The sequence below is a fragment of the Eubalaena glacialis genome, chromosome 18 (genome assembly GCF_028564815.1).
Source record: "Eubalaena glacialis isolate mEubGla1 chromosome 18, mEubGla1.1.hap2.+ XY, whole genome shotgun sequence".
Taxonomy (NCBI): Eukaryota; Metazoa; Chordata; class Mammalia; order Artiodactyla; family Balaenidae; genus Eubalaena; species Eubalaena glacialis.
In genome coordinates this window covers 54,038,252-54,050,613 of record NC_083733.1, presented here as the reverse complement: position 1 = coordinate 54,050,613, position 12,362 = coordinate 54,038,252, and the positions used below count along the sequence as shown (strand labels likewise).

General features: G+C 39.2%; 1 protein-coding gene across 3 annotated transcripts in view; it reads right to left on the bottom strand.

Annotated features, from left to right (window-relative positions):
* The window catches only part of LOC133078912 (zinc finger protein 260), a 52,853-nt gene that overhangs the window by 8,295 nt on the left and 32,196 nt on the right, over positions 1–12,362 (bottom strand). For 2 of the 3 annotated variants that reach the window (XM_061174122.1, XM_061174121.1), the window contains exon 1: positions 7,789–7,870. The exons of the other annotated variant lie outside the window; for it this stretch is intronic. The gene's annotated coding sequence lies outside the window, so the exon portion shown is untranslated. Of the gene's footprint in view, positions 1–7,788; positions 7,871–12,362 lie in introns of those variants that run through there. 3 annotated transcript variants of the gene reach the window in all.

Below are 12,362 nucleotides of genomic sequence, written 5' to 3'. Positions count from 1 at the left end.
TTAGTAATATGCTGCCACTCATATCAGTGCTATAATTTCCATAACTAGAAAAAAATACCTCAACCCTCACTGCATACCATAAGCAAAAATTCACTCAAAATCAATTATAGACCTCAGCATAAGAACTAAACTTATTAAAACTATTAATAAAAAAACTATTAATATAAAAGAAAAAATGGTAGACTTCATCAAAATTAAAAACTAATTAACGCCCTTCAAAAAACACAGTTAAGGGGCTTCCCTGGTGGCGCAGTGGTTGAGAGTCTGCCTGCCGATGCAGGGGACGCGGGTTCGAGCCCTGGTCTGGGAGGATCCCACATGCCACGGAGCGACTCGGCCCGTGAGCCACAATTACTGAGCCTGCGCATCTGGAGCCTGTGCTCCGCAACAAGAGAGGCTGCGATAGTGGGAGGCCCGCGCACCACGATGAAGAGTGGCCCCCGCACCACGATGAAGAGTGGCCCCCGCTTGCCGCAGCTAGAGAAGGCCCTCGCACAGAGGCGAAGACCCAACACAGCCATACATACATACATACCTACATACATAAAAAGAATGTAAGCAGACAAGAATAGCATTAAAAAAAAAAAAAAACCCGATACTTAAAAAAAAAGAAAAAAAAAAAAAAACACAGTTAAGGACTTCCCTGGTGGCACAGTGGTTAAGAATCCACCTGCCAATGCAGGGGACACGGGTTCGAGCCCTAGTCCGGGAAGCTCCCACATGCCGTGGAGCAACTAAGCCCGTGCGCCGCAACTACTGAGCCTGTGTGCCACAACTACTGAAGTCTGCACACCTAGAGCCCATGCTCTGCAACAAGAGAAGCTACTGCACTGAGAAGCCCGCGCACTGTGACAAAGAGTAGCGCCCGCTCGACGCAACTAGAGAAAGCCCACACACAGCAAGGAAGACCCAACGCAGCCCAAAAAAAATTTAATTAATTAATTAATTAAAGAAAAGAAAAGAAAACACAGTTAAGAAAACAAAAAGGAAAGCCATAGACTGGGAGAAACTAATAAAGGGCTTGTATCCAGAATATATACAACTCTTGAAACACAATAATAAAAAGATAAACAATTTAGTTTTTTAAATGGGAGAAAGACTAGAGTAGACATTTCACAAAATAAAACATCTTATTTGTGCTCAAGAATGCAGAGAAGAAGGATAAAAAACTGGCCTTTCTGCCAATGAGCTTCAATGTATGTCTTAGACATCAAAGCGAAAAATACAAATCTAACAGTGTATATACTTAAGATCCAAGTTGCTCTGGAAGCTACAATATAAGATGGAGATACAGAGATTAGAGAGATTGGGCTAGAAGTGAGAGACAGTTTAATAAAAATGAAGTTCAAGGTTGAACAGTGGATAGGATTTTGATAGATGGGTCACTGCACAATAAACGGCAAAGATGCAAAGAATTTCATACATATGAAGGGGGAGGTGAGAACGGTGCAATCGTTACTATTTAAAGCTAGAATAATAATCAATCACCAACTGTGCAGTGAAGGGAAGAGGGAGACTGAAAATATGTATTGTAAAATGTATAAAATATACTGGTAACAGATAGTAAATAGATACTGTCTCAAATCAAGGATGAAGACTAAGAAAATTATGAATATAAAGGCAACCATAAGAAAAAAACATAAACTTTCCAATTTTCGGGAAAAAAAGACATATATTCAAAACAAAGAAAGATCCTAAGCAAAAGATACAAAAGATAAAAGATGAGGCAGAATTTAAAACAGTTGGGAATTCCCTGGAGGTCCAGTGGTTAGGACTCCATGCTTTCACTGCCAAGGGCATGGGTTCAATCCCTGGTCAAGGAACTAAGATCCCACAAGCTGCGCTGCATGGCCCAAAAAAAAAATTAAAACAGTATATAAAGTAAAATCAGAGAATCAATACCAACCATATTGTTCCTGTCAATAAGTGCAACTAGAATAAAAATAACTATTAAAAGAGCTATGATAGGATCATACAGAAAATTCTCAGGCCTCAAACCAGACCTCCAGAATCAAAAAACCTGTGGGTAGGGTCCAGCAATCTGTATTTTACAAGCCCTTCAGGTGATTTTGATTCATGCTAAAGTTTAAAAACTGATATAGCAAAACCCCCCTAAACTATATATATACAAGATATGCATCTAAAACAATATATAAGAAACGCTAAAATAAAGACTAAAGATAAAATAAAGAAGCTAATCATGAATATATAAAATACAGAAATCCAAGATACAAAAACACATTAGCAACTGAGAAGACTACCTCTCTCAACCTAGGAGATCAAATCCATGAAATATGCAAACATATAAAAAATGGGAACATGAAATAAAAATATGCACTTATTTATAATATAGAGCTAACTAGTTTATTCTGTATCTTGAAAATAGATAGTGAACCATCTTTTAAAATGCTCAGAGAACATTCTCAAAATCAGTCCACATAGTAGGCCTATAAAATCTCAAATATTCCACAAAGTAGAAAAGGACAGATAAAATACTCTGACTAAAAAAAAAAAAAGTCATAAATTAGAAAAATGAAAATCTTTCACTTGTAAATTCCAAAATCTACTGGCTTGAACAAACTCTTTGGTCAAAGAGGAAATTAAAATAAATTGTGTAATGTTCAGAATATTATTCAGAACACAATGTATATCAGAACCCAGAACCCATAGAACACATTTGAAAATAATGCTTGGAGAAGTTTTAGCATAAATGTTTACATTATTTTTAAAAGAAATAATCATAATAAACATTCCAACTAAGGAATTACAATAAGGAGAAGAAAATAAAAGAAAAATTAGTAAAGATAAGAAAAGTAATTATTACAAACAAAAATAGAAGTAATACTAGATTCATGAGTTGATTCTTAGGGAAAAACTAAAAGGGAATAAAAGCAAAATTACAAAAATAAAAAAATGATTATTTGGAAATGAGGATTGTAGAGATTATTTTGCTCAACCCTATGCAAATAAATTTGAAAACCTAGCAAATATAACCTCTGAAAACTGAGACCAGAAAAGACAGAAAATCTAAACAGAAAAATAAACATAGGAAAAAAAGAGATAATCATTCAGACATTTTATCACCCCAAAGTCCCAGGTATACATGGCTTAAGATGTGAATTTTACTAAACTTTTAACAAAGTACAGTAATACTATATATTTAAAATTTTCCAATTTTTAAATTCATTAAATTTGCAAAAGCATTATGCTCAACAGATCAGGACTAAGTTCTGTATTACTAATAAGCCAAAAGAAAACACAGAAATTACATCTCCTTGGTAATTAAAGCCCCTTGTATTTTTACAGGGATTATATCAACATCCTTCACACATACTTATCAAAACTGAATTTTTTTTAAAATACATCTTTAATGGAGTATAATTGCTTCACAATGCTGTGTTAGTTTCTGTTGCACAACAAAGTGAATCAGCCATATGCATACATATTTCCCCCAATCCCCTCCCTCGTGAGCCTCCCTCCCACCCTCCCCAAACTGAATTTTTTATACTGTGAAATGACAGTCCTGAACTGAACTAGGCAACATTGTCTGAATACCAGGCAAAATGGTCCTTTCAACAGCATTTATCTTGTGGTTTAAAAAGTATTTTCAAAGTATAAATCAAAATGCTGTAATGCTAAGCAAACTAACTGTGCTATAATGCCTGAGTTGAGTAGTTGCAACAGAGATCCTATGGCTTACAAAGCCTAAAAAACTTACTACCTGGTCCTTTACAAAATAATTTATTGACACCCCCCCCCCCACCCTAGAGTGGTGGTTCCTCTCTCCTCTACCAGGCTGGAACCAGGATGCATTGTTGATCCAGCTTCAACCACAACTAAATGATAAAGAGACACCTGGAAGAAATCTGGATCTTAAAGTACCACAAAGACCAAAGCTACCATGCAAATTTTGACTACTCACCACATAACTGATATGTGACCAAGAAATTAATTCCTACATTCCTTAAACCAGCACATTTTGGGGTTTATTATAGTCACTTAGCTTTACCATGATTGATAACACTTTTTAGTCCTGTTTCATTGCTTTACATATCATGTATCTGCAGATGCCAACTCAACTCAGGCACTGTAGCCTGAAAGTAGTCTCAGACCATAAGAAAATGAATGAACTTTTTACAAAAACACATAGTAGGGTATAGTGGCCAACCTCTGCTCTTAACAGGTCACCATTTAAACAGAATACACTGAGTTTGCTTAACATTTGAGCATTTTGATATATGTTACAACTCTTCTCAACATAGCAATCACAGTAATCTTGTCACAGTCAAATCATGTCACTGCTCTGCCTGAAAGTCTCCTTGTATACTCATAAAACATTTAGAAGCATACAATGTTAATAATTACTGCTTCCAGGGAGCAGAAATGGAGAACTGAGAGCCAGGAATAAGGAGACATATCTAGTCTTTTAATTTCTATCAAGTATATGTATTAGAGTTTAAAAATAATAGTACTATTTCTCTTTAAAAGTAACAGGGAGTTGAACTAGTAGGAAGTCAGCACTCATTTCCAAGCCTGCATTATTGTTAAAAAGCAGGAGGTGGAAAAGAGTTATACTATGATATCTGGAGGTAAGAAGACAGTAAGAAATAAGGATAAGGGGCTAAAACTCAACTCTGAGGTATATAACGATAGAAGGAGGGAGGAATGATAGTTAAGTTTTAAAGAAAAGAATCTACGTGCTAGTTTTTGAAAGATTACAGATCTATAATCCTTGGCAAGAAGGACTGAATGAAGGAAAGGAGTCTAGGCATATAGGGAGAAGTAAAAAATGGAGAATGTTAGAGAAAGAAGCACGAAATTTAGGCTGTAGAAGTCCTAAAATTGAGACTGCAAATGAGGTAGAGAGGCTGGCATCCAGAACAGAGGCTAGAGAGGCACCCAGTCCTCCAGAATCTGAGAAAAGAAGAGCACCAATCCAGGAAGAACAGGTGGAAATGTTACCTAGGTATCTAAAGAATTCCTAGCAATTTTCACTCCAAAGGATGGGGGCTGATAAGAAAATCTCCTCAAAAAAAGTTTCAGATGTTGCAAACTCACTGAATAACTGTAATGAGCCTTTATTCCATTCATACCTGCTGGGTTCTTCCTAACTCACCTGGAGAACACCTCCTTTACATTTCTTCCTCAATCATCCATTGCTCTTCTTGTTTGAACTGGTGACTTTAAAATTCGAAATACTAACATAGGATTTGGATGTTACTGCTGAAGGTCAAAGCAGCATCCCAGAATTCAGGCTGAGCCCTTAGACCCTCAAAGGAGTTGAAGGATAAGGAAAGTGCAGCTCCTGGAGATGCACAAGGAAGCTGGCTTATGAATAAGAACAAAGTAACGCTGACCCTTTGGCTTAGAAACGGGAGCACATACATACATGTGAACACATGGAAAAAAGAGTATTTGTAATTTGCATCTCAGGTCAAACTCATTATACCATTTAAAGGCTCCATACATTTCAAAAAATGAGAAACAGAAGGTATTGTATTTTCAGAATTTAGGTTATACAGAGAAACTACAAGACTGAGTTGCTAGAGTTCTCTAGAATCACAACCTGTACGGGTACCTTTGAGCAGGTGTCACTTGTAGCCTTGCTCCTGACTGAACAGTCACAGTCACAGTTTTGAGTATCATAACAACACTTTTCTCATAAGTGTGAAGTCGCCAACCTTGAGTGATATGGATAAAATATAAAGGGAGTGACTCTGAAATAATTCATGAATCAGAGTTCTTAAAATTTTTAGAAGCCTAATATTTTACCTAGGTTATGTTACTCTAGGAGAAATTAAATATTTTAAGCGTCCTATAATTATATGGTCATTCAATTCATTGGTTCAGCAAACATATATATATTTCTCACTTATTATGTGTATTGAAAAGATCATGGTCTCCAATTTGTAATGGGGTATGACAGATAAAAGGATCATACTTCCTCACAAGCTTGATCCAATGTAGTATGCTTAGAATCTGCCCGGACAGTGCTATGAGTTGATGAAAACAGGTAATACACAAGGGGGAAAGGATGGAGGCAAACTGCAGGAGGAAAGACATAAGTATGACATTCTGGACATGAGTTTGAAGTTCCTATGCAACCTCCAGATGGTGCTGTCTATTAGGCAGTCGGATATACGCATGAGGAGCTCAGGACAGGCCTCAAATAGGAATGATCATTTGTTAGTCCTGTGTCAGCTGAAGCCACAGCAGTGGAATTTTGTTGCTCATAGAGTTCTTAGAGGTGAAAAAAAATGATCAAAGTCAGAAACTTAAGAACACTAATATTTAAGGGAAAAACAGAAACATAAGTCACTAAAGGAGGGTTTTTCTTTTTTTGGGGGGGGAGGGGGAGTTGTTCCTTGGTTTTGACCGGAATTATAAAAATGAGAAAAGTATTATGGAAATCAAGGAAACATTCAAGAATGAGGCAGTGATAAACACCTGAAAAGGAATGGAGTGAACACAGAAATCTAATTCCTCCATCCCAATTAAAAATGGAAGTGTACAAAATACTCAAGCAAAAATGTGATTCTTATCCGTGCCCTAGCTGCTGCATCCCCTCAAAGCTATTTTTATTTTCTGTGTAACTACAAATATACATTCCTATCCCCACTTACTAAAAAAAGTAGTGTATTACACCAAACATACACTTTACTTTCTTCATGTAACAAAATACATTGCAGACTTTTAAAATCTATCTAACATACAGTATATATTTCCATTTGCTCAAGTCTTCTTTTGGGTCTTTCATTAACATTTAAAAATAATCTTCATAAAGGTTTTATACATTTACTGTTTATCCCTAGGTGTTTTATCTGATTTGTTGCTATTGTAAATAAATTAGTCTTCTTTTCTGTATGTATCAAAGCTATTATTTCTATACATGAATTTTTGTACTGTGGTACTTTTCTTTTTCGTTTTATTGAAAAATATGTTAAATGTGATAAAATACTGGAAGACATTCTCTTTGTAGATAAAAGAAAAATTTGTTTCGCTACATTTACAAAGGCCATTTCGTTTGGGGAAAACCTGGTCAAATTAGGAGTCAGACTGCCATGCTGCCAAGCTCACTGACAAACCAGGGAGTCTTAAATCCGTTGCTTGATTTCTGCACCAAAGACAGGACAACTTGCTTCCCAATTCCGTCCGTGCTGTCTGCACTAGTGGAAACTACCTCTTAAAGCTATTCCTTAGTCCAGGACTTCTCAAAGCAGCCTTACCAAAATTCCTTCAAAGAATTAAGAAAATTCAATACCTACAAGGAGTCTAGACAACCAATAACAAGTTTCCCGGAAATCTTTCCTCTTTAAAAAAAAAAAAAAAAAAAAGGAATGCTGATTTTGTTTTCTACTTCACAATGAGTCTGCTTTTAGCCTTTTCCCTTTCTCATCTTTCACAGAAACGGATGCTCCAGAGAAATGCATCCTTATTTCAGAAACTAGAAAAGTGAGGTTTACATGGTACTACCCCACTAAGTTCACAATGCCACCCAAACTCACAAACCTGGAACCATACAGGTTGCAACTCTACAACCCTCTCACACTCCCTCACAACCTTTGTCACCCGCCGGAGAACCCGCCCGTTTCCTTCTGTACCCCTGCCCCCATCCACAGAAGCTTTGAACACTGCACGTCACAGGAGGCGATTCCTCCCCTTCAGTTTCCCCAGCCCGGTAGTAGGCTCCACAAAACCTCCCTTACAGCCTACCCGACCGGATTCTAAAACCAGAAACCCAGGTCCCGCAACAAGATCTGCGCTTCGTTGAGCCAAAACCAAACTCACCAGCAGACAAAGACGACGATGGCGAGCCGGAAAGCCTGCGCCTGCGCCTGCGCCTGCGCACTCCAGGCTGGCGAGCATTCCCAGAGGTCTCCTGGGCTCCGCCAAGCCTGGGCTCAGTACCGGGCAGAATCAGTGGATATTGGCCGGTTGTCCACTTTTTTTTGACTGTGGACTACATTTCCCAGAAGTTTCAGTGGTTCGAGTCGGCTTTTCGAGTCAGCTTTCGCGCTTTCTCAGCTCCACCATAGCTTGTGGGACTGTTTTCCTGGTTGGGGGAGTAGTGTACGTAGGCTGAGCCTCAGGACTTAGGTAACACTTTATCTGTGCTAACTCTACCTCTGGAAGAGGGCAGTGGTGTGCCTTGGGTTATAATAAGCCCAGTTCAAGCACGCCAGGGTGACTCCAACTAGGAGCCACGGTGCAAGGCTACGCCAGGAGCGCCAGAAGACTCCAGGGCGCGGTTCGAGGCTGGGGTGGAGTAGGGGTGAGGCAGGGAGTGATTGTGGGGATCTCTTTGGCAGGGCTCAAGCCCAGTGCCATCTTGTCCCTCGCGAGTGCGGCTCTGAACTACATTTCCCAGAGGTCGCCGCGTTCTCCGGCCGGAGGCTCTGAGCAGAGCTGTACGGGAGTCGGGTGTTAGTCTCTGAACTGTTGGCGGCTGACGCCGCGCACGGGAGATTGGAGGTGACACGTCCAGAGCTCGGGGCGGGGATGGCGACTGAGTATTAAGTCTGTTCAGGCGGAACGGACGGGGTTGGGGAGGGGTGTGTCGGTTACGAAATTCTGTGTGACTATGTGTCCCAGTGATGTGTGTGTTATTCTGACTGTGTGTGATACCGTGTGTGTGTAGCTTTCTGTGGCTGAATCTCCGTGGTATGATTGTTAATGTGTGACCGTGTGTAATACTGTGTGCTGGTGTGGGTTACCTGTGACTGTTTGTCCCTGTGGTGGGTGTGTGGATTGTTTCTGTGGGATCATGTATTCCTCTTCTGTGCAGGCATAGGGAGCTTTGTTATTGTGCCTCTGTGACTGCGCCCTAGTGGGGATTGTGACTGTGTAGCACTGTGTGCGGAAGGAAGGGGGAGTCTGTGACTGAGGCTGTTAACTTTGTGTCTACTGGTGGGTGTGTGACTATGCAGCACTGGATGTGTGAATTTGGGGAGACTGTGTCAGTTACTGTGTCACATGTAGTCATGTATGAGACACAGGATGGCTCTGCCCCTGTAAAAATCCTGATTCTTCTCTATGACGTTGAGGTTGAGATGGAAGCCCGGGTCTCCTCTGATAGCCTTCCCCTGGTCAGGGAGGGGCAAGTGAGCAAGGTGACCTTGTCATCTGGACCTCAAGAAAGGTTTGTTGTCTCCTTGTCCCATCTCTGTTACCGGGCTCAATGGGTCTGTCCCTTGTGGTGCATAGCCAGTCAACACACCAAGTACTTTTGAGTAAAGCAGAAGCATTTATTACTTGTGACAAGTAAGGAGACAGAGAGCTAGCTCTCAAAGTACTGTCTCTCCAAAGCTGGACGGGGAAGTTTTAAACCTGGAGGGCATGCATAGCCCTGAAAGGGCAGGCATGGTAAAGAGCTAGAGGTTACTCTAGGTTGCCAAAAACTGCAAGCAAGCAGATGTTTTGGTTGGTTGTTTGCACTGTAACCTTTTTGAAACATCTGGCGTTTGGAACTTTCTGCAATTTAACAGTTTCTGCAAAACAAAGCACACTTTGGTGTGCTTTAACCCCATCCTTTCCCTACTGCTGCTTAGCTAACATATCCTTCTCCAAGAGAGATCTCCAAGGAGGAGAAAATAATGGTTGTGACATCTAAAAGTCGTACATAAGGTGGCTTGGTATTTTCTCTTTGTTTGTAAAATGCTTTACTTTTTCAGGAGGTGATTTTTTTTCTTTCTTGGCTAACTCCTAACAAAGACCCATGAAGTAAACTGGAACTCACTATTTCTCTTTGGAAATATCTTCCTTGCATTCGTACTTTTAAAAATTAATATGTATGCTGAGTATTCTGATTTTACATATGTACATATATGTAACCATGTAGATACATATATATACACACGTATATATACACACATGTGTATACATATATATTTTTAAAATACTTTCATTTAAGTGATGTTGTAACTTCCCACATAATTGAAAGTTATTTGAAAATATTTTTAATATTAGACAGTGTTGTTTTTTCATGTGTGACTAACGCAATATCCATTCTCTCCTTTATTGCTATAAAAATCCAGATTTTTGTTCGAAGGGGCAGTGTGCTCAGCTTAACAAAAAACAAATAGGAAGGGAATTCCCTGGTGGTCCAGTGGTTAGGACTCCCACGCTTGCACTGCAGGGGGCATGGGTTCAATCCCTGGTCAGGGAACTAAGATCCTGCAAGCCGCACAGCACGGCCAAAAACAAACAAACAAAAAACATGTTTTAGTTTCCCTTATAGTTGTAAACAAAAGCTGTTAGATTGGATTTCTTAGTTCTTTAAAGGGGTGGGGATGGGGCAGGCTCAGTGGGTATGTATTCTTTTGGCCTTCCTCCTTTCTCCTTCCTTCCTGGAAAGTGGATATAGTGCTGCATATGGAGCAGCCATCTTATAACCATGTATTTACTAGGAAAGGAAGCATAAGAGAATTTACAGTATTATATTAAATGAAAATAGAGGATTTTAAATGGTATATATTGTATGAAAGTTTTTGGTAAACAAAACAAAATTTACCTATAGGTTCATGAAATGTGTAGTAGCATTTTAATTCTTTTCATTGTAATGTGGACTGAGATAAAAACACACGTGAGAACTGTGAGTTTCAGTTTTATTTGGGGACTTACTGAGCACTATACCTTGGGAGATAACCTCTCAGATAGCTCTGAGAAATTACCCTGAAGAGGTGAAGGGGTACACGCAGTTAAGGATACATCTCGGTAGAAGGTTACTGCCAGTCACGAGGAACAAATATCTCAAGTAATGATTTTAGTGCTTTTCTAAGTATGGGAAGATGCAAGAATCCAAGTTCATTTAAAAATTCTCCTGAAATAATTCTAACTATCTAAAGGCCCATTTTTGCAGAGCACAGAGTGACTCATCCTGAATTCCTTTCAGGATGTAAGTCAGTGACTATAGTGGCTAATGGCTTGATTCTTGTAGAACTGGATGGTGGACAACAATTTTTTGTTTTACAATTTCCCCCTTTTGGTCATAAATTCAACCAAGGGTTGGGAGGCATTTTGTGACCAATTTGTCCCATGGTGCTAGGAAGGCTCATTCCTAGGTCTGGCGAGGATTTCATTGATGGGCCACTCAATGTGCTATTACTGGACTAGGCATTGTTAATGGTAGTCATAAAAGTCTCTGTACCATCTGTCTTACTAGTCTGTTATGGTCTAGGAAATGATTCCCTCTTGCTGCTTCTTCCCATATCTAGGGTTACACTACTACAATCATTTTGATCTTATATGTATATGTAAAGCTATATTTAGTTAATTGTTTCAGGTTGCTTAGGCATCATTATCTTTATTGGAGGCTCAGTCACATTTGGTAATGCAAAAAACAATAATTTTATAAAATTGGCAGAGTATAAGTAATACAGCTAGTAGCATTGATAAGATCATAAGTAAGAATTTAAACCAAGCGCTTCCATTAGGTGTGGCCCAGTATATCCCCAGTCATCTGACCCAGTCTGTTCCTTACCAATCGCTATCTTTAAAGGTAATGATATATAAGCATTGTTCATAAGGCACTCAGCCCAATTTCCTAGTGTTATTAGGCTGGTTATCTTTAGTATGATTTAATTGTTCCCAATAAACAAATTGTTCCCTTAAACTTAAACAACCATAGCCTGGTATTAGCCATATAAATCCATCCCATGACTGAGGGAGGGTCCCTCCTAATAATCAGGAGTTTATATTCTTTCACTGAAATTAGCTCATTTCTCTGAGCTTGAGTAACTTTAAAAGAAAATTCATATTTATGTCCAGGGTCAGAGCAAGTATGATTGATTGGCCAACTGAGGGGGTCCGATCTAGTAATATCAATAGTGGCCCGAACAGAACTATAACTTCTTTCTTCTATAATAAATTTCCTGAGGACTATCCAATCATTGCCTTGGAGAGGAGAAATCCACCAAGGTAACCCAAAAGTACTGGACATAGGTAATTGACCATAAGCCCAACAATTGGATTAAGTTTTAAACTCTGTATAGAAATTTGCCTGTAATAGAAAACATTTGATTCATATGCAAAAGTCCAAGAGATCAAGAGAACACTATAAATAATCATACAAGTCAGGTCTAGCATCTTGGGATAGCTCTCTATTTCTGATGTTGTCTTCTTGTCCTGGTGTGTCATTTCCTCTCTGTTTGAGCATTGTTTTAAGGTGAGTTTGAGGTCAGCAGTCCTCTATATAGACCAGTACAGTGTAGGGGCCCATTTTAAGTGGGAAATATGATTCTAAGAGTGAATTTCTTCACTTTTGCTGCACATCAACTAGTTTAAGGGTCCTTTCATCTAGGTTGGAGACAGTCCTTTAAATCAGGGGTCCCCAACCCCTGGGCTGTGGACCTGTACTGGTCCGT